This window comes from Acinonyx jubatus, chromosome A1, assembly GCF_027475565.1.
Source record: "Acinonyx jubatus isolate Ajub_Pintada_27869175 chromosome A1, VMU_Ajub_asm_v1.0, whole genome shotgun sequence".
Classification (NCBI taxonomy): Eukaryota; Metazoa; Chordata; class Mammalia; order Carnivora; family Felidae; genus Acinonyx; species Acinonyx jubatus.
The window spans coordinates 143484555-143507458 of NC_069380.1; the positions used below are offsets into that span (position 1 = coordinate 143484555).

Here is a 22904-nt window from a genome sequence, read left to right on the forward strand (position 1 = left end):
AGTGGAAAGGGCCCCAGAAGGCCTTTAAAGACAGCTCAGCTGTTGTCCATCAGAGTAGGCCCCAACCCTCCTTCAAGGTGTACAAAATTGTGCCACATCTGAAAGGCTGCCTGAGAATATTTCTGGATCAAAGCCCCTAATCCCATTTCAGTAAATGTGCAGAAAGTTTCTGTAACACAATCTGGTTCCCGATAGAACTCCATCCTTTATCTTGTGGAGATCCTTGGATGCAAAATCAGAGTGCAAATGGGGTTAGAAAGAAGACATGGGCATCAAATAGGGAGTGACAGAGGAAGAGGGGTGCAGGTGGGGGTCAGACTGGGGGAAACATCAGGAAAGGGTGAATAGACATGGAACGGCTATGGGAGGGGAGAGGAAATAGGATTTAGATGGGGAAAGCTACCTTTCTGTTTCTCACAGAGCTTTAAGCTTTTAGTAGTAGGACCCTAAAAATGCTTATGGAAATACAAAGATAAATGGAATGGAAAGAAATGGGCTTTATGACCAACATCAGCAAGTGATAGGAATGAAACATCAACAGAAGGTTAAGGAAGGGCAGTTAGTAATAAAGAAAGAGACTCGGAAAACAGGTTGGCAACCAAACATAAATCAAAAACTGGGAAAAATGAAGAAGGACCCGCTATTCTAGTGTTAGAGAAGTTTTTTTGTTTTGTTTTTTTAATTGGAAAAGGTAAGTGTAAAAAGGTAGGAAAGAATAAAAGAAATAGGATTAAATGAAACCATAGACTATGATAGCAAAAGATGGCAAAAACAATAAAGGACCTAAGTTACTATTGAAGGATGAAGAAAAATAAAAGTGCTGTTATTAAAAGGACAAAAATCCATCCCATAGAAGAATGAAGAAAGTGAGAAATCACATAGGCTTACGTTGATTAATTTCCAAGAGAAGTAATTTGCCATTTCTAATTCAAAATCCCCCTTTCTGTTTACAATGAACTATAGTGATTTGGTGGTGGAGACATGACATTCATGGACTCAGAAGAACGGGAAGGAGTGATGCTGAGTGAGTAAGTCTCTCTTTTAATGAACTTTTGCTCAAAGTGCTCACATGTGTGTAAGGCTGCCACTCTTTACAGAGTCTACCTTCAGAGTTAGCATATATAATTTGTTGTTCAGTTATCAACTTTCATTGGCTTTAACCCAGAAAATTAGCATCTCAAAGCTCCATGACCCATAGAACACTCCCTATAAGGGACTGCTTTGAGAATGCTGTCAAGGAGGGAGCTATGGCAGCTGCCAATCCATGCCCACACCTGGACTAAGTTAAGGTTTCCATTAAAGATCAAGAGTGGGCTTTGTACTGTTATCTAAAAACAAATTCGTTATTATCCTTGCACTAGTGTTGGGATTCTCTATGGTTCTCAGTCATGGCACATTAGAATTGCCCTAAGAGGATTTATTTTTTGTTGGGTTTTGTTGGTTTGGTTTTAAATACAAGTTTCTGGGACATCCCCTGCCCCCGCCCTCAACTAACTCACTCAGAAACTTTGTGGATGGACCCTGGCTTCTGTATTTTTTTGTAAGCTCCAAGTGATTCTTATATGTAATTAGGACTGCTTAACTCTGCTCTTCAGTGTCCATTGAAACACAGCCAATAAACACAATCAGATCTCAAAGCAAGATTTTTAGGTTGTGGCTATACACAGCAGATGACCCTCCCTACATAAGGCATTAAGACATCTTTACAGTGGACTTTACTTTCTACCCACTGAGCCAACAGATTTGTTAATAGGATGAAAATGTATGACCACATGTGATCTTATAGCACAAGACCACAAATAGCTATGGTTTAATTTACTATTTCCTAAAGAGAAAAGAAAACAAGAGAAGCTGTTTCCTGTCTACTGCTGCAATGTATTCATTTGATTGGTTTTCACCCACATTTATTACATGGAAAAGTCCTTTGAGTAATGGCATATTTTCTGATATTTAAGAAATAAATAAATTGTAAATCTGCACAGTAGGGTGTGGAATTCAGAATAATATGGTTGGTCTTAGTATCCAGAAAGAATAAAATACGAAAAGGTCTTAGTTCAGAACTTGCCAAGTTAATGTCAGAGTTAACTTTACAAGAACGTTATTATCCAACAAATACACTAAGTGAAAACATGACTATCCCTATACGTGGTAACCTTAAAGCTTCAGTAGTAATCAAATCAATTGTCATTAAAACATCTCAGCAGCTATCTGAACCATCTCTATTTTATTTTCTTGTTAATGTTTACACATGTAAATAAAATGCTTCTTTGCCCTTGTTCAAATTATTTTGAGTACAAAGAGTGTTCTTTGCATCAGCAACTGTATCTCGTGGGGCCAATATTGTAATTAATGAGATTTGAAACACATATTCACAGCCAAATTTGAGATCCCAGACACAGAATTGAAGATCCATTGTCTGTTTGTTTTCATCTTTAAGAAAGGAGAAGACAGGAGATTAAGTCTTCCTGTAAATAACCACAATATATTTTTTAGAAGTTAATCGGTTTTTTTTTAACCTCACACATAAGGCTGATTAATCTGGGGGGGCTGGAAGAGAGAAAGAGAGTGCTGACTAGCTGAGCCACCAGAATGAAACACATGTATTTGAGGGGTTTTTTTTTCTTTATTCTTTCAGATATAGAACACCACAATTACTCAATCATTAGGTCTTTCTCCCCTGCCCTGGTTTTGTTGTGTACAAATGCACAATTTTCTCTTTTTGGAAATTGCATCTTATTCTTGGAAGTCTTTATCATTTTAAAATAGGCAGTTTGTATACCACCCTGCTCTAGATTATGCATTTCTTTGATCCTCGTTTTTTCTATAAAACATTAAGGTTAATAATGTCCACATTCTTATAGTGCATGGAACTTTAGAAAAGATTTCCCTTTGCTATATAGAACAAAGAGGCTACCTCTTTAACTTTAAATAGAAACTAATGGTGAATTTAATTATTTGCATCACAGAGTATACTTAGCATGTTAACTTGAAAAAAAACATTTAGAGTAGAAAATGTTTAGAAAAATTAAAATAAACATTGAAATGTATTAAAATTAATTTTCTTGTTCTGGGGTAATTTTTTCAAAGGCCAAAAATTTTCTATTATTAATTTGTTTCATAAACTAGTTTATGAAAAATATCTTACATTCATATCACTTTTCATTTCAAATCATTTAACAGATATCTGTTTGTGAATAGTCATTATACCTGTTAATTAAATTTTCCTAACCAGCTTTTTTAACTGGGTAAACTGAGTCCTAGAAAGATTTATTAGCATGATCTGATCCATAAAGAGAACAGAACTAGTTCCAGGATGAGAACTCTGTGTTCCTGGCTGACAGTACTGTTCTCAGACCACGGAGCCGCACCTCTTTCTCTCAGAAGTGACTATTCCACAGAGGAATGTGAGCAAGCTCTGAGATGTTTGTCACTCAAACTACTGTATGAAACTTCACTCCCAGGCAGAACAGACTAGCATGCTTAGATTCACAAACTGCTTACATGCCATGTACCAAAGTAATTGAATGAATAGAGTCATTACAACTGTAATACTATGCAACGTGGTCTCTTATACCAGAATAATAAATGAAATGGGGCCTCAAATTAACATTATTTGACACACTGTTATTGGTTTAATCTGAGGCAATGACTGTTTTCTTAACCTATTGCCCTAGATTTTTAAAATCCCAATTTAGCTATACATAAACATTTACCAATGGGTTAGGAGAGACTGTACAGATCTACTGGTTCTAAACCGTTCCATCTCTAGAGTGCCTAGTCTTTTTTAGCACCATCAAGATTTCAAATTTAATAACTTAGAAAAAAATAATCCTGATATAAAAAACTGCACATAAGCTGAAGATGATGAAAAATGAAAAAAAGTGGGGCTACCACGTATTGCAATTTCACACACTTTAGCACATTTTGCAAAACAAATCCCGAGTGTTGCAGTGTTCACTGGCTGGCTTTTTGTCATTAAATGTTGAAAGTTATGTAATAGAAAGTGTGCCAAAGAGTGTTCTTTATTCAAAAGTATTACTATTTTTTCAGTGCATTCCTAAATCTTCACAATGATTTTTCACCTACTAAGGTTATGCCAATATGATGTCTTTGCACTCTTGGATTTGACAAAGGCCCCAGTCTCATGAAGGAGGCTGTGAACATTCCAGGCAGTGTCATTTCCTCCTGTTAGAAATGGAAACATAGGGGGAAAAATAACTACTCATTTGTTTTTCATTATTTTCCAACATTATTGGGTCCTCTCAACGAAGTATGTCAAAAAAAGAAGGTGATAAATTATTCCACTATTATATTTTATTTATCTTGAAATAGTTTGACTATAAGGGGTTAAGATACATATTTTAACCTCTTTAGCTGTATTAAAAATATGTTTAAGACAAGGACTGAATTGGGGTACCTGGTCACTTAAGTGTCTGTTGATTTCAGCTCAGGTAAAGGTCTCACGGTTTGTGAGATTGAGCCCTGTGTTGGGCTGTGTTGGCCGCGAGGAGCCTGCTTAGGATTCTCTCTCTCCCTCTCTCTGCTCCTCCCCCACTTGCACACACTCAGGCTCTTTCTTTCTCTCTCTCAAAAATAAACAAACATTAAAAAAAAAAAGGCGCTGAATATAGCCATTGCCAATAATAAGCAGGGTCATGTATACTTGTCAAAGATACAGAAGGTACTTACATTTTATTTATTTTGGTGTGCTCAAAAAGTCTTTGAAACCAGTTGGGCTCCTTCTATATATTCCAGTATCTGGAGATTTGTAAGTATTCTGTGGTGGCAATTGCTACCTGTTAGCATCATCATCATTAGATTATACATGTATAAACCAGATTCCTCGTCAGACACATAATTCTATAATCTTGTTATCATCAACTTTTCAAACTCTCCAGGTGTTTTTCCTTGGACCTAAATTCTTGAAGCAGAGGATAGACAGATTCCCTGCCACATGGTGCTGAGCTATTGACTACTGCATGGCAAATCTCCATTAGCCTCACTTAGCTTCTAAGATCCAAGTTGTCTGTGGTATTGGGGGCCAGTGTTAAGAAAGTTAAGAAAGAATACATTTTTGTGAAATGGTCTGCTACTACTCTGCTTATCTTCTACCCTGTCTTCCCTCTAACACTCATGGGAGTTTTACTTCTTTGAGGATAACCTTGATCACTGTCTATAGTCCTATGAACACTACTTAGGGCTAAAGTTGTTGCTTTGCTAAGTTCGTTGCTCTGAGTTAAGGAGAATTGTGGCCAAGGACACTGACCCATGGAATATTGTTCTTTGGCACAGTGTTTGAGGCTGAGGTGCCCAGAAATTAGAATCTTTAGCAATACTGTATACGTTTACTCTGGCTTTTCTGTCTGGTTCTTCTAGGAAGGAAGTAGACAAACAGCTCACTCTGTTAATGAAAGTAGGTAGTCTGCAGAGAAGGGTAGCCAAGGAAGAATCCAGTTCTGGACACCTTCACCCACCCCTCTGGAAGAGTTATCCCCATATCCCAACTTTCTTGCACTGCTTCCGTTGTTCTTGCCTTGGCTCTTGTGCCTTTTTAGGAGGTACCAGCTCTGTTGTCTAGTTTGGTTGTTTTCTTCATTTTAAAGGAGCATTTGTCATTTGTGGCACAAGGAGGCATATGTCACATACATGTCTCAGGAACCTTCTAAAGACCTTCACTAAAGGGCTGTGAGAGGAGGCGGAGGAGAGGGGGAAGAGATGGGCAACAGAACTACATCTCTGCAGCTTCTAGCCTGTGTCGGTTGCTCCAAAGGGTTTTACCACATAACCTCCCATCTTTCCATTCCTTCTTTTACCTGTTCTGTCTTCCCTCTTCCCATTCTTTTCCCCCCAATCCCTGACAAAAGGACAAAGGTGAGAGAAATAGGGAAGTTTCATGGAAACATATTAGATTGAAAATATATGAAACTGCTATTTTTGTAAGTCAAAAATGTTTGACTGCTTAACAGTGTTACGTGGTTCAACTTCAACTATGCAAGAATTTCAGTTCTTGCAAGCCACATCACAGACTTCTTAGGTATTAACAACAGTAATATTTATCAAGCTTTATAATATGCCGGGCGCCAAGTGCTTTACACAGAGTATCTCGCTCAGTGATCTTTGCAATCCTTAGAGGTAGGTTTTATTATTCACATATTTTGCTGGTTCACACAACTAGTGAATGATGGGATTGTAATTCACATCCATGCAGCCTATCTGTTCAGGCCTTCTCAGAATCCAATACAGAGATCCTTCCAACCACTCTTGCCCCTTAATATTTACTCTTTCATGTACTCAATTCTAGAAATGCAAGCTTCTTAGTGAATTCAGGTTGGATTAAATACAGGCAAGACCACTCAAGCAGGGTTTATGGGATCTTACTTCAGCATGGTAAGCAGCAGTGAATTCTGTTCTTACACCTAAACATCCTGATTAGGCAAAATCAGAAACACCAAGCCACACCCTGCTTTATTTCAGCCTTGGACTTTATCAAGTACATCATTTCCTCCCATTTGACTATTGTAAAGTAAATACCTTGGCTTATTGTAGGATATTAAAAGAAGAAGTGATTTGGTATGACTCTATTTCTCTTTTGATATTTAAAAGAGATACATATTCTCTGTATTCCTACTAGATTGCTCAATTCATGTCTTCTTTCCAATCTTCACCTTGTTCATTTCTCTTTCAGTTAATCACATTTCCCAGATCTAGGTGGCTCTGAGATCTGTAGTGGATAAAACCCAAAAACCAACATCTTTGTTTTAATTCACATTCTGCTTAGGTTAAGGGAGACCTGGATCACTGGGTCACATCACCATCCAGTCACTGGATCACTATAAATATGTGCCCTACCTCTGGAAATGATCACAAACTGTTTCCCTGCATCTAAATAAGTAGATTGCGATTCCTTTGAGGGTTGTTTTTTGTTGTTGTTTTGGGATTTTTCCCCCCCAGTGTGGGTTGTTTCCTGGTAGATTATTGTATTTCATGTTACCTTTCCTTTGCTTCTTTGTTTTGTTTTGTTTTGTTTTTTTTGGCTTCACTTCCTCCTTCTATTGTTGTAGATGTCTTTTTCCTCTCATCACTTTTCCTGTTGCCTTTCCAATTGGGTGGGGCCCCCATCCAATTCACTCACTGTCTGGCTCTAGAGTATCTTTAGTCCCAGGGGAAAACAATCTTGTGCCAAATAGTTAGAATCCCTGGGGCATCAGAAGAAAGATCCCAGAGACTAAGTATCCCTAAAATTTTCCTTTATTGATTTTATGTTAGAATGAAATCCAAGGATGCCTAATTAGGGGGAAAAAATTCATCCTTTTGGCCTCCTAATCCCAGACCATTCTGAACTCTGACAGCACCAACATCCATCAAATCAAACAATGAAATCAACTTTGGTTACTTAGCATAATAGAAATAAACTTGTAATATTCTATTAGTGAAGGATCAATGTCTCCTGTCTTGAAAATAAACATCAGAGCTTGGCCTCAACATTTATGTAGCAGCAGGAGACCATTATTTTGTGGCAACATTCGATTACATTGACATCAAGACAGATTTATTAAATTAATAAATAGTACATGATTTTCAGCCTTTCATTTCCAACCGTCACCACCACCCCACTCCTCAAGGTGATCTTCTGAAATCCTTCATCCTTATTATCTATGACCTCTATTTCCTTTTTGTTGTTTGTCATTTTATACTCAAATTAATATTTTTAGTATCTATTTTTTCGGATGGAAATTTTTAATTGGTTATTAAGAAGAAAGCTAATAATGAGAATCATCAAATTATTAATTGTTAAAATATTTTAGTGGTGTAATATTTGAAAAGGAAGTATTTCAGATATGCTTTTCAGAGTTCTGAATGTGGCTAATAACAAAAGGCCACAACTTCTGCTGTCTCTTCCTCTAACTTTCAACCTCAGGGCCTTTGCCCTGGCTGTTTCCTCTGCCTGGAACGTTCTTCCTTCTGTTCTTTGCATAGTTGTTTTTTTTTTTTTTTTCTCATACTTAAGTCTGCTGGAATGTCATTTCCACAGAAAGGTTTTCTCTAAGATTCCTTTTTAAAGTGCTTATTCCCCCATCCTCAGTCACTGTTCCTCCTGCTGCTCTGTTTTATTTTCTTTTTTATCACATGTCATATTTGAAAATATCCATGATTTGAATTACTCTGTTGGCTTGCATAGTCCATGTGGGCAGTGGTCTTATCCTTCTTCTCATACTAGATCTCTATGTCTTAAGACCTGGAACAGTACCAGATACCCAGCAGCGCTCACTAAACAAATGTTCATGGACTGACTGGATGGATGGATGGATGAATGAATGAATGAATGAGTAAATAAATGAATGAATCTAATAAAACAGTCATACATGAGTAACCTCAGATCCTAGCTCACTTAGATATTTGCAACATGCAATCTTTCCAGCCCTCTGCCCTACCGCTCCAATGCAGGGGATCCTTATATTTTTAGAAACAATAGTGATTGGACAGAGAGTACCAGCACACCTTCAGATTTTAGGCTTCTGCTCTTACTCCAATTTATTGTTCCAGCATCTAAATCAATTTAGCAGAATCTTGGTGAGCAGGACATGAGAGAGAGAAGTATTTTCTCCTCTTTTGTATCTCCACAGATGTAACTTACTTAGAGTTCCAAGTGGCTTAATGTTGCTGACAATAAGGAAACAAGTAGCACATAGTCAGCAGATTAGTTTTCAGTAATAAGCTTTCATTATGTTACTCTCCTACTCAAAAACTTCAATGCCTCCTCACTGCCTATAGGATAACTTTCTCTCCCCTCAGATTTTAATCTAATCTGATCCATCAGTACCTACAGCCTTCACTATGTTGTAGTTATTTATGCATGTCTGTCTTCCCTACCAGAGTATATATTCCTTGAAAACAGCCTCTTCATTCACAGACGCTTATAGAATACCTACATGTTGAGCCTTATATGAGCCTTATATGAATATATGAATATATTGTTGAAGAAGATGTTTCCCTGCTTTCAAGCCCTACAATTCCTACCCCAGTTTCTACTTTGCCTTTGGGAAATGATTACTAATGTTTCTGGAATTAAATTTTAGTTCCAGTAGCTGCAGTCTAAAAACCTGGATTTGGATTCCCTGCTCCATTATTAGCTGTGTGATCTTAGCCAAGTCGCTTAACTTCTCAGTGTCTCAGTTTTATCAGTTGCAAACTGAGATGTTACTACTGTATGTTAGGGTTATGATGAGGAGTGAATGAGAGAATGCACATACTGGGTCTAGCAAAGAGCTTGGCATATCATACATGCTTAGCGAATGTTTTCTTCCTCAGAGTTGGGGCATGCCCTATGTGGTCTGTTACTTTTCAAATATACCTGGCACATCTGTCAACACTGTATTACTTCATATCATATCATGAGTACTATGAGTTCCTCTTGCCTTGCATGACTTTCCCTAGTCCTATCCAATTCTTAACTCCTTTGAAAGACATTCTCTGCTCTTATAATTATATCACACATAATAAGTGGCCTTTTACTAGAACTTAACAGTTCCTGGGTCTCATCTCTGAAATGAGTATAACTGTAAGGATAATAATTGTGATTCTTTAGCAGAGCCCAAGATGGTCCTATATTGATAGCATGCATCTGCTATCTCTTATCTGAATTTAGTAACTAGAAAACGTGATGCCAAATTCAACAGCTTCTGTCTTGGTTGCAGTTGGTCACTGTGATGACGTCATTCCAAGTTTCATGGATTCAAGGGTGAAAACAAGAATTTTGATGTCATTTAGTCAAATCTGCAAAGAAGGATGTTCCACAGTGTTCCTTAATCCCAGTGAAGAAACTCTTATCTTTAACTGTTAATACAATGTTAAGTACTTTTCCTCATTGAATCGGCAATGCAATGGGAAAAAAATTAAGTCATCCTCCTCCTCATAATAAGCCTGCATATACTTCAAGACCGTCATCAAGTAATCCTCTTCTCCCAAATGAACAATCAAAATATTTATTTGCATAGCTAATATCACAGACGGTCTAGGCAAATAGACAAAGTCTCTCTCCTGTGAATACTATTAGCTTGTAGTTCATGGTTTAGGCAACTGCTCTAGAGTGAAATAAAATCTTCAGAGACTTCTACTGGTCAATCAACACTTAAAATGTTTTTCTAAGCTACTCCTGGTAATTGGAATCTTTTAAGCATTTGTTAAAGGTAGAATGGTAATACTTAAAACAGTAGCAGTATAGTCATCCACTCAACAAGCATTCATTGAATACCTACCGTATGTAGTATAGAGCAACATAGTATTTTGCTAAGCAATAGGTGGGGGTGATGGAAAAATCTGTTAGAAGCAGTAGCCACCGTAAAGAACTTAAAAGAAAGACACAAAGCTTTGCTAAATACTTACCATGAGCCAGGCACTGCGCTAAGTGCTGAGGATGCACATATAAAGTTTCTTTGAGGAGCTCATAATCTAGAGAGGAGTATACCAGCCTTATATTTCAGTATGGCATTTTAAGTGTTATGAAGGATGTTAGTGGCACTGGGTATTCTGGGTCATGGAGGACTACTTCTACCTGGAGTTTGCTTGACAGGTGAGAGGAGCCTGGACTAAGGAATAAAGCTTAGTTAAATTAAAATAATAATAATAATAACAACCTAAAAAATAATACAGGGAAGGGCATTTCAACAATGGGAGCTACGTATACTAAGGCAGAAAGGGAAGAGAGATCATGCACATTCCAGAAGCTACAAGGAATTTGCCTGTAGTGGGAAGACTGGAGACCGTTGTGGAGATAAAGCTGGCGAGTCAGCAAAGACTGATTCATGAAGAGTTTTGTATGAGCACTATGAAAAAGACTGGGCTTTAAATCCTTGAGTAGCCTTGGGAAGCCACTAGAGGATTTTAGGCAGAGGAATTACCTGATCAGATTTGTAATTTAGAAAAATCACTCTGACCTTTGTGTGAAGGAGAGATGGGAGAGTCAATGGAGGCAGGGAAGCGGAGGGGTTATTACAAGGATCCAGGTGGTAACTGATGCAGGAAGGACCCAAGCTAGGTGCAGTAAGGGATGGAAAAGAGAGAATCACATATGACATAGAGATGGAGAAAAAGGAGAACTGGGACTACTGTGTATACATTTCATAAGATCAGGCAAAGATTATCTATTTGACCATCTTCACATATCTTTCACATAGACAAGGAGAGTTTACTCCATATACTGCATGTACAAGTCCTTTAACTATAAATTACTTAATGTGATAAAACCAACTTTATTTTTCAGTGAGAATACATCTTTTCAATAACAATGGAAGTTGTTGGGGAAATCCGCATTTTTATTTCTTTTCTTTAGGTTTTTTTTTTTTTAAGTTTATTTATTTTGCGAGAGAGAGAGAGAGAGAGCATGTGCATGCCTCAGGTGCCCCTCCCTTCAGGTTTCTAACGTATAAAGAGCTTCCTAGAATTCCTCCCAACAAACTCCCAAACAGACAAAAATAAACCAAAAATTAGAACCACAGCCAAACCAAAGAAAAATTATTTATTTATTTATTTATTTATTTATTTATTTATTTATTTATTTATTTTGAGACAGAGAGAGACAAAGCATGAGCAGGGGAGGGGCAGAGAGAAGAGAGGCACAGAATCTGAAGCAGGATCCAGGCTCTGAGCTGTCAGCACAGGCCTGATTGGGGCTCGAACTCATGGACTGTGAGATCATGACCTGAGCCAAAGTTGGATGCCCAACGAACTGAGCCACCCAGGCGCCCCCCAAAAAAAATTATTTTTAAAAAAAGATACACAGAAGGGCACCTGGTTAGCTCAGTTGGTTAAGTGTCTGACTCTTGATTTTGCTCAAGTCATGATCTCACAGTCCTTGAGATCAAACCTTACATCAGGCTCTGTGCTGATGGGCGCCTAGCCTGCTTGGGATTCTCTCTCCTTCTCTCTCTGCCCCTCCCCTGCTGGTGCTCTATCTCTCAAAATAAACTAACATCTTTTTTAAAAGTTACATAGATACATTGATAGATTCAGGATAAGGAACATTTCAAAATTCTGGCTTAGATCATTTAGACCTTGACTGGAAAAGCTTCCAGATCCTATAGAACTTGCCTGCTGTTGAAGGTTAGGTTCTCTGAAAACAGAGTCTAAGATGAGTATGAAATACACCATGTTTACTAGGCACCAACTCCATGAAAGGAGAGGGGAAGAAGTAGGATTGTGTAAAGGAAGAAGTCAGCCCCAGTGCAGGCCTTACAAAGCCTCAGCCAATATACTGCAGATCTCTAGAGAGATATCCTGTGGCCCTGCCAAAATGGCCTGGCTTTTATGCCCTAGTCTCACTCATCTGAGGAGAGCTGCCTTAGGGAGGACATGATCTCTGGAGAGGTGGTTCTTAGCAGCTGAGGCAACCCCTGAAGATGCTGGCACTCCCCCTTGATATCAGGTCCTTCTTTGAAAGGAGACCTCTGTGGATGCCACACCTGCACACCAACGTTTGGATAGAGCTTGAAGACAGACCAGGCCATCTTCCTGGCCTTGGTAGAACTAAGTCTGCATACCTACATCACCTCAACCATATCTCTAGATCTCCTACCTTATAAGTGCTATTTTCAGAATTATAGAAAAATGAGAAAATGAGAAAAGATTTGAAAGCTGAGTTTAAAGTTATTTATTAATAATAAAATACCAGTGGGAATTAAAAGAAAAAAAAAGAAAAAAATGATGTGAGGATATTGTTATCTTACCTTTCTACATGTACAGTGGAAAATCACAGATTTAATAAAATATACTAAGTAATTACATCACTTCATGGAATCCAGCACATTAGAAACTGGCGTAGAGCTCTCCTGAACTATGCAAGTCAACTGTGGTTTCCTTTCTGCATCCAGTCAGTTACAGCCTACCTGAGGGACCTTTATGAAGGCATTTAAATTCTCTTTGCTTGAGTCACTAATAATTGAACAGTACTCATAACAGGAATACTATCATGTTGAAATTATGCCACAAGGTACAAGATGGAAGGGGAGATAATTTTAAAAGCCAATAGGATGACTAAAGAAAAAAATGGCTCATCAGAGTTTAGAATATCAGTCTTTTTCAACATTATGGCAGAGTGAGGGGCAGAAAATAGGATCTTTCATTGTAATTCCTATAATTTAGGACTATGCACTGAGTTCATAAATTCCTCATCCCTCAGAATTTATCTCTATGGTTAAAACTTACTGATTTAGATTCCATAAATTTGTCATGTTGCGGTAGTAATACAGTTGTAGTGTGTCATTCTGGCTGAGAAAATATTTTATAATTATTTTTTTTTTCCCTGAAAAGAAGGAGCCTACTAATATTGTCCAAGCATGTCTTCAAACTTTGGGTCTGCCTATATTTCCATAATGTCAGCTGTGGTCATGACCCATTACCATGGGCCAATAATGACTTACATTTTTAAACCTAATTGACCTATTCTTAACAAATACCACTTTTTCTTACATTATGCAAACTATTTAGAAAATAAATAATAAATAGCCTTTACTTAAAAATATATATATTTCTATTGATTTGGATGGGTTTTTCTGTTCCTCTTCTTTTTTTATTTTTCTAAATTTTTTAATGTTTCTTTATTTTTGAGAGAGACAGAGCGTGAGTTTGGGAGGGTCAGAGAGAGAGGGAGACACAGAATCTGAAGCAAGCTTCAGGCTCCAAGCTGTCAGCAGAGAACCCGATGCAAGGCTCGAACCCACGAACTGAGATCATGAACTGAGCCGAAGTCGACGCTCAACTGACTGAGCCACCCAGGCACCCCTTTGTCTTCCTCTTTCATTGTAACCCTCTATCTACCCCAACTAGTGGGGTTCTGCATTCCTTCCTATATACCAGAGAATGTCTGTCCATCCAACCCTAGGTAAAACCAGATTAGAGCAATAATATAGATCTGAGAAGAAGGTGGAAGAAGAGGGAGAAGGGAGCTCTGAAATGGGTAAATGACAATATGCAAACTAAATGAATATGCTCCCAAAACATGTGAAGAGTAACCACCCCTCACTAGTTTCTCACAAACACCTTGGTCTTGGAGTTTATTCCTCACGAAATATATTACTTGCCTATGGAAAATAATGCACTTCAAAGTTGTCATTCCTAAAAGTTGTCATAGCTTAAAAAAAATCCACTAATCAAATTAACTGCTTTGATTTTCAGAATGTATGTGTCTAATCAGCAATTACATTAGATGTCTTTAAAAACTCTTGGGGCGCCTGGGTGGCTTGGTCGGTTAGGTGTCCGACTTCGGCTCAGGTCATGATCTCACGGTCCGTGAGTTCGAGCCCCGCGTCGGGCTCTGTGCTGACAGCTGACAGCTCAGAGCCTGGAGCCTGTTTCAGATTCTGTGTCTCCCTCTCTCTCTGCTCCTCCCCTGTTCATGCTCTGTCTCTCTCTGTCTCAAAAATAAATAAACGTTAAAAAAAATTTTTTTTAATTGTTTTTAATTATTGCAGACAAGATCTTGACACTGCATCCATCACAATTGCCATAGAAGACCCTTGTGGCCCTACCTCCATCATCTCAGTGTTCACTGTTAGTTCTGGACATTGAATGCCAGAACCTCCATTGCTGTCCTCCCTCCAAAGCCAGAAGCCTCCACTGCCACTTTTGCCAGAAAATGTATTCTGTAAGACACCTACTTCCTCTCATTGTTCTCTTCCAAAACAATTTCTCCTACATGCAAGGTGGATTGCCTGAGCCTAGGTCGTAACTTGTGCGCCGTTGCTATAAAAGAAGCTGGGAAAACGCATTTGGGCCTTATGCGGTGGGAAGGCAGGACTCATGCTTGGGGAATTCCTCAAACATAGAAAAAGTATCCGAAAGGTGATAAGCAGCCAGAAAAGCCAGAACATGGAAGGCAACCAAATACAGAGCTCAAAATGTGCGCATCAAATTACTGGTAGTGATGGTTAAATTTCCCCAATCATGGAACTGAGGGAAATACTGCTCATCCCCAGGGAGCTGGAGAGGAGTCATTTGAGCACTTCTTGCTGACATCTTTCGTTGTGCTCCAGACTGTTCCAGATGGCAGGAAGTCCCTGCTCAGGCCTCTGGCTGGGACTTTCTCCAAAAGCTGACCCCCAACACTGCACGGGGGCAAGCTGCCAGAGCAGCAGGGAAAGACGACTCACCTACACAGGCACAACCCGTTCTCCAAACACCCTGGAAATATAACTGACACACAGTGGGGAAAAGAACAGGTTTTCAAGCCTTGTTACTATGCATATGCTAATTATTAGGCAGAGGGGAACATGATAATTGAGTTATGAAACAACTAAATAAAAATAGACTACCTGACAGAGAGCTTCTTTACATGACGTTTTTACACAAGAATAAACAATGTGTTCTTTGTAGAGCTTAAAAAAAAAAAAAAGAAACAGGGTTAGTTTTATTCTGTAAACTACAGTCTCTTGTTGTAACTAGACTAGTGCTTGTATTTGTTGACATTTTGATTTATAAAAAACCTGAAAAGTTCAATTTCAATAATTCTTTTTGTTCAAGCAATACCAGAGAAATGGGGGAAATATTGATGTCCCCCCCCCAGCCCCCCACAAATGGCATATGCAAGAGCTTTCAAATTCTCTTTGTTCAACTCTGGGTCAGATTTCATGAAGAAATAATTGAAATTCCTTTTGCTCCCCATTCTTCCATACATAGAGGTTTGTGTTCCTGATGAGCACCAAGAATCTTCCTTCCACAGAACTTTGTCTTTGAAAGATGAAATAACCTATTTCCCTCAACTCTTCTCAATCTTATTTCTGTGTTTCAATTGCTCTCCATCCTTAACCACAACAAGGAATGTGTGCTATTTAATTCACTCTTGAAAAATTCAACCTAATGCCTAGAACTAGTGGCATGTGCTAAGAAGTGGCCAAAGTAGGAAGCACCTGGGTGGCTTGATAGGTTAAGTGTCTGACTCTTAGTTTTGGCTCGGGTTGTGATCTCACAGTTCATGGGTTCGAGTCCGCATCAGGCTCTGTGCAGACAGTGGGGAGGCTGCTTGGGATTCTCTCTTTCCCTCTCTCTCTACACCTTTCCCATTCATGCTCACACATGCATTCTCTCTCAAAATAAATAAATAAACTTAAAAAAAGAAGGTGGGGGGCACCTGAGTGGCTCAGTTGGTTAAGCATCCAACTCTTTGTTTCAGGTTTTGTGGTTCAAACCACACATTGGGCTCTGTGCTGACCGTGCAGAGCCTGCTTGGGATTCTCTCTTTTTTCTCTCTCCCTCTTCCCCTTCCCTGTTCATGCTGTCTCTGTCTCTCTACAGATTGACAAATAAACTTAAAAAATAAAAAATTTTAGCCTGGGTGGCTCAGTTGGTTGAGCATCAGACTTTGGCTCAGGTCATGATCTCATGGCTGGTGAGTTCAAGCCCCACGTTGAGCTGTCAGCACAGAGCCCAGAGCCTGCTTCAGATTCTATGTCTCCTCTCTCTCTGCCCCTTCCCTGCTCACACTTTGTCTTTCTCTCTCAAAAATAAACATTAAAAAATTTTTTTAAATAAGAAATAAAATTTTTAAAAAATTATTAAAGAAAAGCAGGGGAGCATAGGTGGCTCAGTCAGTTAAGCGTCTGACTTCACCTCAAGTCATGATCTCATGATTCATGAGTTCGAGTCCAGCATCGGGCTCTGTGCTGACAACTCAGAGTCTGGAGTCGGCTTTGGATTCTGTGTCTCCTTCTCTGTCTGCTCCTCCCCCCACTCACATTCTGTCTCCCTTTCTCTCTCTTTCAGAAATAATAAAAACAAAAAAAATTAATGTTTAAAAAATTAAAAAAAAAATAAAGAAGTGGCCAAAGTAGAACCTAAAGCAGAGAAGTAAAGTGTACTTAGGTTCTAGTTAGCATTTTTTAACACTGAGTCACTGTGGATAAAACCAAGAGTAAATTATACCTATGAAATGGCAAATAGTTCCCCATTTATTCATATTAATGATGAATTTGCATAATATTCTTGGAGATCCTTTGTTTAAGAAGAAAGGCAACAAGTAAAGATAGTAATATATAATAAAACAATTTAGAAGGAGTCCCAGGTAAGCCATGCTTGCTCATAAAATGTTACTTTCTTCACATCAAATGATAAAAGTGAAAAAAAATAAAAGGGAGTATTCAAAGTACAGTTTCTGATAAGAGGAAGCAACCAGATAATTTAAAGAAAATGCCTCTAAATTGGATGCTAATTTGTGTTATCTACAGAGAAATTCCCTTTCCCCAAGTAACCACTAAACATAAATGCATTTGTGACTATGGTAGGAAGCGCCCTTCCTTGGATGCATGTTTGCCTTTATAATTCGCCGCCTAGAATCATCCATGATTTCTACTATTAGGGTAATAAACAATGGAGATTACTTTAAAAAACATACTTGTCAGTATAGCACATTCACTTTTGCAACAGGTTCCATTTCAAACACATAGAGCAAGGAATTAAACTTAATTGCTAACTCAGACTTAACATACCAGAATCTTCCAGATAAATTATATTTTAAAAGGTTACTCAGAGCTCCCCTCCTCTAAGTTTCTGAAGCAGGAAGGTTGAATATTGCTCAAGAATACCCAGAATGCAGTGTGATAATTTAATAGATCACTCTGTGTCCTAAAGCTAAGAAGACCAAGAAACAGACCCATGTTGTTGTTGCCCATGACCCAGTGACATGTTTTGCCCCACCACTAGAGAGAGATAGTGGACAAGTGTGGTAACTAATATTTCCCGCTTTTTTGTGAAATGATATGTTCATGGTATATCACAGGTGATATTTTAGGCTTTGTCATTTGAGGCATGCTGTTTTTGTCAGTGGGAATGTTAAGTGACAACTAATAACTTTGGATCCAAAGTTGCCTGAAAATCTGAGGATGGACTCTGCCCCCACTTGCATTGTTTCCAAATCAGTCAGGTCTCACTTGAAGCCCAAATGTGACAATGATGTATCTTATACTGGTTATGTAGTTTATTAAATGGAGGACTTCTACTTCCCTTCCTTGATTTTATTTTTGTCTTGACCACTACACTTCCCTTCACCAGAGAGAAGATCTAGAAAGAAGAAAAAAAATGAAATTCAAATTTATGAATTACTTGTTATTACCAGGGTTGAGGAGAATAATTTGAAGTGTTTGGGGGGAAAAAGGTTTGAAAGTTATCTATGGGTTTGTATACTTGTTCCTATTGCAAAACCAAGCTACTTAAGCACTAATAAGGTGTTTTAATATATACTTACTAGGAAAAGTCTACTGTTTTCAGAATGCTTTTATGCTACCATCTCACTAGATCCTCCTAAAATTCCTGTGAGATGTTAAACAGGTATTATTTATCTTAACACCATCATTAATCACTCCATTTTATAGGTGAAAAAACTGAGGGCACAATGTTAAATGTTGCTCAGGAATACCCAGCCAATAGTGGTAAAGTTGAAACTAGATACCGGGTCTTCTAACCTATGATCCCAGATCCCTTCTACTTGGTCATCTGCCTCTGCTTTTGGGACAGTCACAAAAGTTCATAGTTGAAAGGCTCTTACATGCTGTTGTCCACTTCATAACCTGCTGTATTCCAAAAATGCAGTTGTAGAACTTAGAATGCATTGTCCCACTAGAACAGTAATGTCTATTTTCCATAGACCCCTATGTCATTTCATAAGAACCTATGCCTAACCCACAAGAGTTAAATATGTTCCTTTAAGACAAAGTATGTTTCATAGACCAATATTCCCTTAAGAAAGTTTCAAGGAAAAAAAGTTCTAAGGCCAAATAAGTTTGGGAAACACAGCATATCATATATCCCACTCAGAGATTCATAATGTACATTTGCATATTAAAGGCTTTAAGAAGTTCTGCAGGAAAGAAAACTGCTTAAAATTGTTCCATTGAGAATTCATCAACCTTCTTTGACTTTGAAACCCTTTCACTGAGTAACAGATATTAACACCCAAAACTAGAGTTCCCCAAAACACATTTTGGACATTACTGCTGTAGGAAAATATGTTGTCACAATTTAAGATGTTAGGAGCATCTCTGCTGCTCTGAAATTGGGGGTTACCTTGAATATAAGATAGGTTCTGTGGATCATTCCCATAATATCAGTCTGGAGCTAAAATCAGCCATGGATGTTGAGACATAAAGCAGGGTCAGACACTGAACGATAAGGAAGAGAACAATAAAGGATAGGAATGATGCCTGGGAACACTGAGATAAAACCAAGATGATGGGACTGGGGACACATGAATGATGAGAGTGACAAGGGAGCAGCTAACTTGGAAATTTATCCTACCTTCCTTTCTTCTTTCTCAAATCCTGCTGCTATAGACACTTTCCTAGACCAAACCAAGGGTAGGAAGCAGGGATGAGGCTGAGAGGAGGGGTGGACCCAAACATTAATGGTTGCCATGGAAGGAAAAAACAGAGAATAGAGACATGCCATAGAGGTGGAGCAAAGAGGGTACCTAGTAGAAGCAACGACTTTCCAGTTACCATGTTAAGAAAAGGAAGAAAGCCAGAGACTCCGTTTATAGCCTATGTCCTCCAAGAGTCAGATGAGCATCCAATGTATCATCCATACTGGGACACTTTTGGAGTGAAAGTGGCACTGTTAATAACCATGCGAGAACAACATATGTAAACTGGGGCATCCCAGGCACACGAAATTAGTGCCTGCGATAAGTTATATGCTGTTCCTTTCTGAACTATGAATCATGGCATTTAGAAAAAAAGATATAAAAGATATGTATGTTTGTGGTAATAGTGTGAACTATAATGGGTTCTACTTTAAATAAGTTGTTTAGACCAAAATATTCTCATGACCCCATTCAGCAAACATGTATTGAACATCTGTGGTGTGGAAAGCCCTGTGCTCAACACTGTGGAGGTTGTAGATAAGCAGTACACATCAATGCCCTCAAGGAGCCTCCAGTCAACACAATGAATTAAGAGATTCAAATGACCAAAGCTGCAAGTAAATTATCACAGATGGTCATCTAGAGAGCTAAGAACATATGCTGGGGAAGTTCTGAAGAGGGCTGACCTGAAAGGCTCTGGAAATTTGGCAATGTGGGAAGGACAAAAAGATTATTATCAGGGAGTGCCCGGGTGGCTCAGTAGGTGGTTGAATGTCTGACTCTGGTTTGGCTCAGGGCATGATCTTACGGTTCATGAAATCAAGCCCCACATTGGGCTCCATGTTCTTAGTGCATATTCTCTCTCTACTTAGGGTTTCTCTCTCCCTCTCTCTCTGCCCCTGCCCCCTTCTCCCTTTCAAAATAAACATTAAAAAAAAAGAAGATTAATTATCAGGCCTGGAGTGCAGGAAGAAGATAGAGCTTTCTGGGTGATAAGACAGCACCAAGCAAAAGTAGAGAGAAGCCTGTTTGTGGTAGCATGAGGAGCATGGTCCCACTTGGCAGGAATTTAGGATTTGTGAAGAGAAATGGTGGCAAATAAGTGGGAAAAGCAAGTAGCGGCAAGCCTGTATAGGGACTTGAATGCCAATGTAAATCAAGTGGAAATAATTCAGGAAATAATCAAGAGCTTTGATTGTATAGTAGCAGCCCGAGTCAACCACAAATACAACCACAACCACTTGCCACTTTGGAAATCTTTGGAAAAGTTGGGGCCAGTTTTGCACTATCATAACGTTGAACCCAGAACGCTAAAGGACTTGGAAACATTTGGGTTAAATATAAATATGTATTAAGATTCTTATCAAATCCAAAGTAGGCAATTATAATGAGTTTTGCATTGCTGCTATAAAACATTACTACAAATATAGTGGCCTAAAAAAAAATAGAAATTTACTATCTGACAGTTCTGTAGGTCAGAGGTCCAACATAAGTCTCAATGGGCTAAAATCAAGGTGGCAGCAGGGCTACGTTCTTCTCTAGAGGGTTGAGGGGAAGGCCCATTTCCTCGTCTTCTCCACCTTCTAGAGGCTATTCACATTCCTTGGCTCATAGCCCCGTTGCTCTGTCCACAAAAGTAACAATGGTAGATGGAGTCCTTCTAACACTGCATCACTTTACCTCCTCTGCCTCTTTCTTACACTTTTAAAGGTACTAGTAATTATATTTGGCTCATCTGAATAATCCAGGAGGATCTCCCTATCTGTTAATTAGCAACTACTTTTTTTTTTCTGAGATTGAGAGAGAGAGAGAGAGAGAGAGAGAGAGAGAGAGACACTATCCTAAGCAGGCTCCATGCTCATCCCAGGGCCCAATCCCACCACCCTGGGATCATGACCTGGGCCGAAATCAAGAGTCAGATGCTCAATGAACTGAGCCACCTAGATACACTAGTTAGCAAGCAGTTTAATTCTCCTTTGCCATGTAAGTAACATACAGGTTCCTGGGATTAGGACATGGACATGTTTGGGGAGTTATTATTGTGCTTAGCACAGTAATGTAACAGTTAGGACCTTCCGTGATGTTTTTATTCTCCCCAGTCCCCTTTGCCCAGGCATAGGCGAATGGCATCATCCTTTATTTCTCAAAGTAGCTCTAATACTCATTGTGTACATAACAGACTTTTACTGAAGATTTGTGGATCGCAACAGGTGGTTGCGATCACCTATAGTACAGTATAGAAAAGCACTTAAATTTGAATATAAAATTTCTTTGCTTCTCATGTTTTTGACCATAGAGAGTTTCTTTTTAGCTGTTTTCTCCTTTGGTCTGCCCACTCTCCTCATCTCCAGGGACCCTTTCCCCCCTTATTCTCTCTTCTTTGAGTCTCAGGCCTGCCAAAATACCTCCCTCCGAATCCTCACTGGAAATGGAAAATTCCTGTTACTTTTATTATTTAAAGCAATTTGGCTTGTTTGGCTCAGCCTTTCCCCTCCAGGATATGTCCTCGGCCTTCCCTTTCATTACCAAAAAGATCCATCAGCATCTTTTTTGAGACAGATTCTGTGTCTGCAGTCCATTTTAGTTATTTTTAATAGTAATTATTATCTTACCCTTCATGCTATTAGAGAAAACTTTAATACCAATTTTAGAAAGAATGTTCCCTTTCCATTATTGGTGGGTTACCTTCTGCAGTACAAGGAGTCATTGGACCAGTGGTTTACAAAGAAATGAAACAAAGTGGCGAGCTGTCACCTGGGATGCCACAATCAACCTGACTCTAGGAATCAGGAGACCTGGGTGCTCCTTCTAGGTTCTCAAATGACCTGGTGACTTTGAGCAAGTTACAACCTCTCTGAGTCACCATTTTGTTAGTATAAAACAGGAAGGTTGAGTTAGATGTTCTCTCCAAAATTCTGTAAATACCTCAATGAATTAGTGGAGTTTATGTTTGTGGCCTAGGAGCTTATTTGACATAATAAACAGTTAAAAGCAAACCAGTGTCACAGGAGATTTTGGGACTCCCAGAAATTTTACTCCTGTGGTATCTGGATTAAACATCCGGGATTACATTCAGTTTAGAGACCTTAAGCTTTGTTTTTTTTGTTTTTTGTTTTTTGTTTTTTTTGAAAGGGCTGATGGGGTGTAGACAACCCATGCCAGCTACAATGATGGACCGAAAAGAAAAACATGACAGGAATCAGTGTGTTTTGAGAAAGATTAATATAGCAGTTAGGTATGGGATGGAATGATATAGCAGGCGATGGGCAGCAGGAAAACCAATTAAGAGATTGTTGTAAAAGTTCAGGCATAATAAAAATGTAACAGGATGCTAGATGGGACTTTTCCTGTTGTCTCAGGGTTTCCGCCAAAGCTCCACAGCTGAGGACAATAGGCAATAAGAGTTCACACGTTCTAAAGAAAGTTGCTAAACACATCCATGCGTGATTTGCTGATTCTTTGTCCATTCTATCATGGCCTCACCCTATATAAGAGAAGTTACTGAATCATTAAAGAGAAGAGTCTGCGAAATAAGGGGATTTGCATAAGTTGGAAGTGCATT

At 38.8% G+C, this 22904-nt stretch overlaps 1 protein-coding gene across 3 annotated transcripts in view; it reads left to right on the forward strand.

Annotated features, from left to right (window-relative positions):
- ATG10 (autophagy related 10) overlaps positions 1–22904 on the forward strand; it is a 427978-nt gene that overhangs the window by 419 nt on the left and 404655 nt on the right. For 2 of the 3 annotated variants that reach the window (XM_053224540.1, XM_053224556.1), the window contains exon 2: positions 964–1028. The gene's annotated coding sequence lies outside the window, so the exon portion shown is untranslated. The remainder of the gene's footprint in view (positions 1–963; positions 1029–22904) is intronic. The other variant, XM_053224550.1, reaches the window with a different exon arrangement.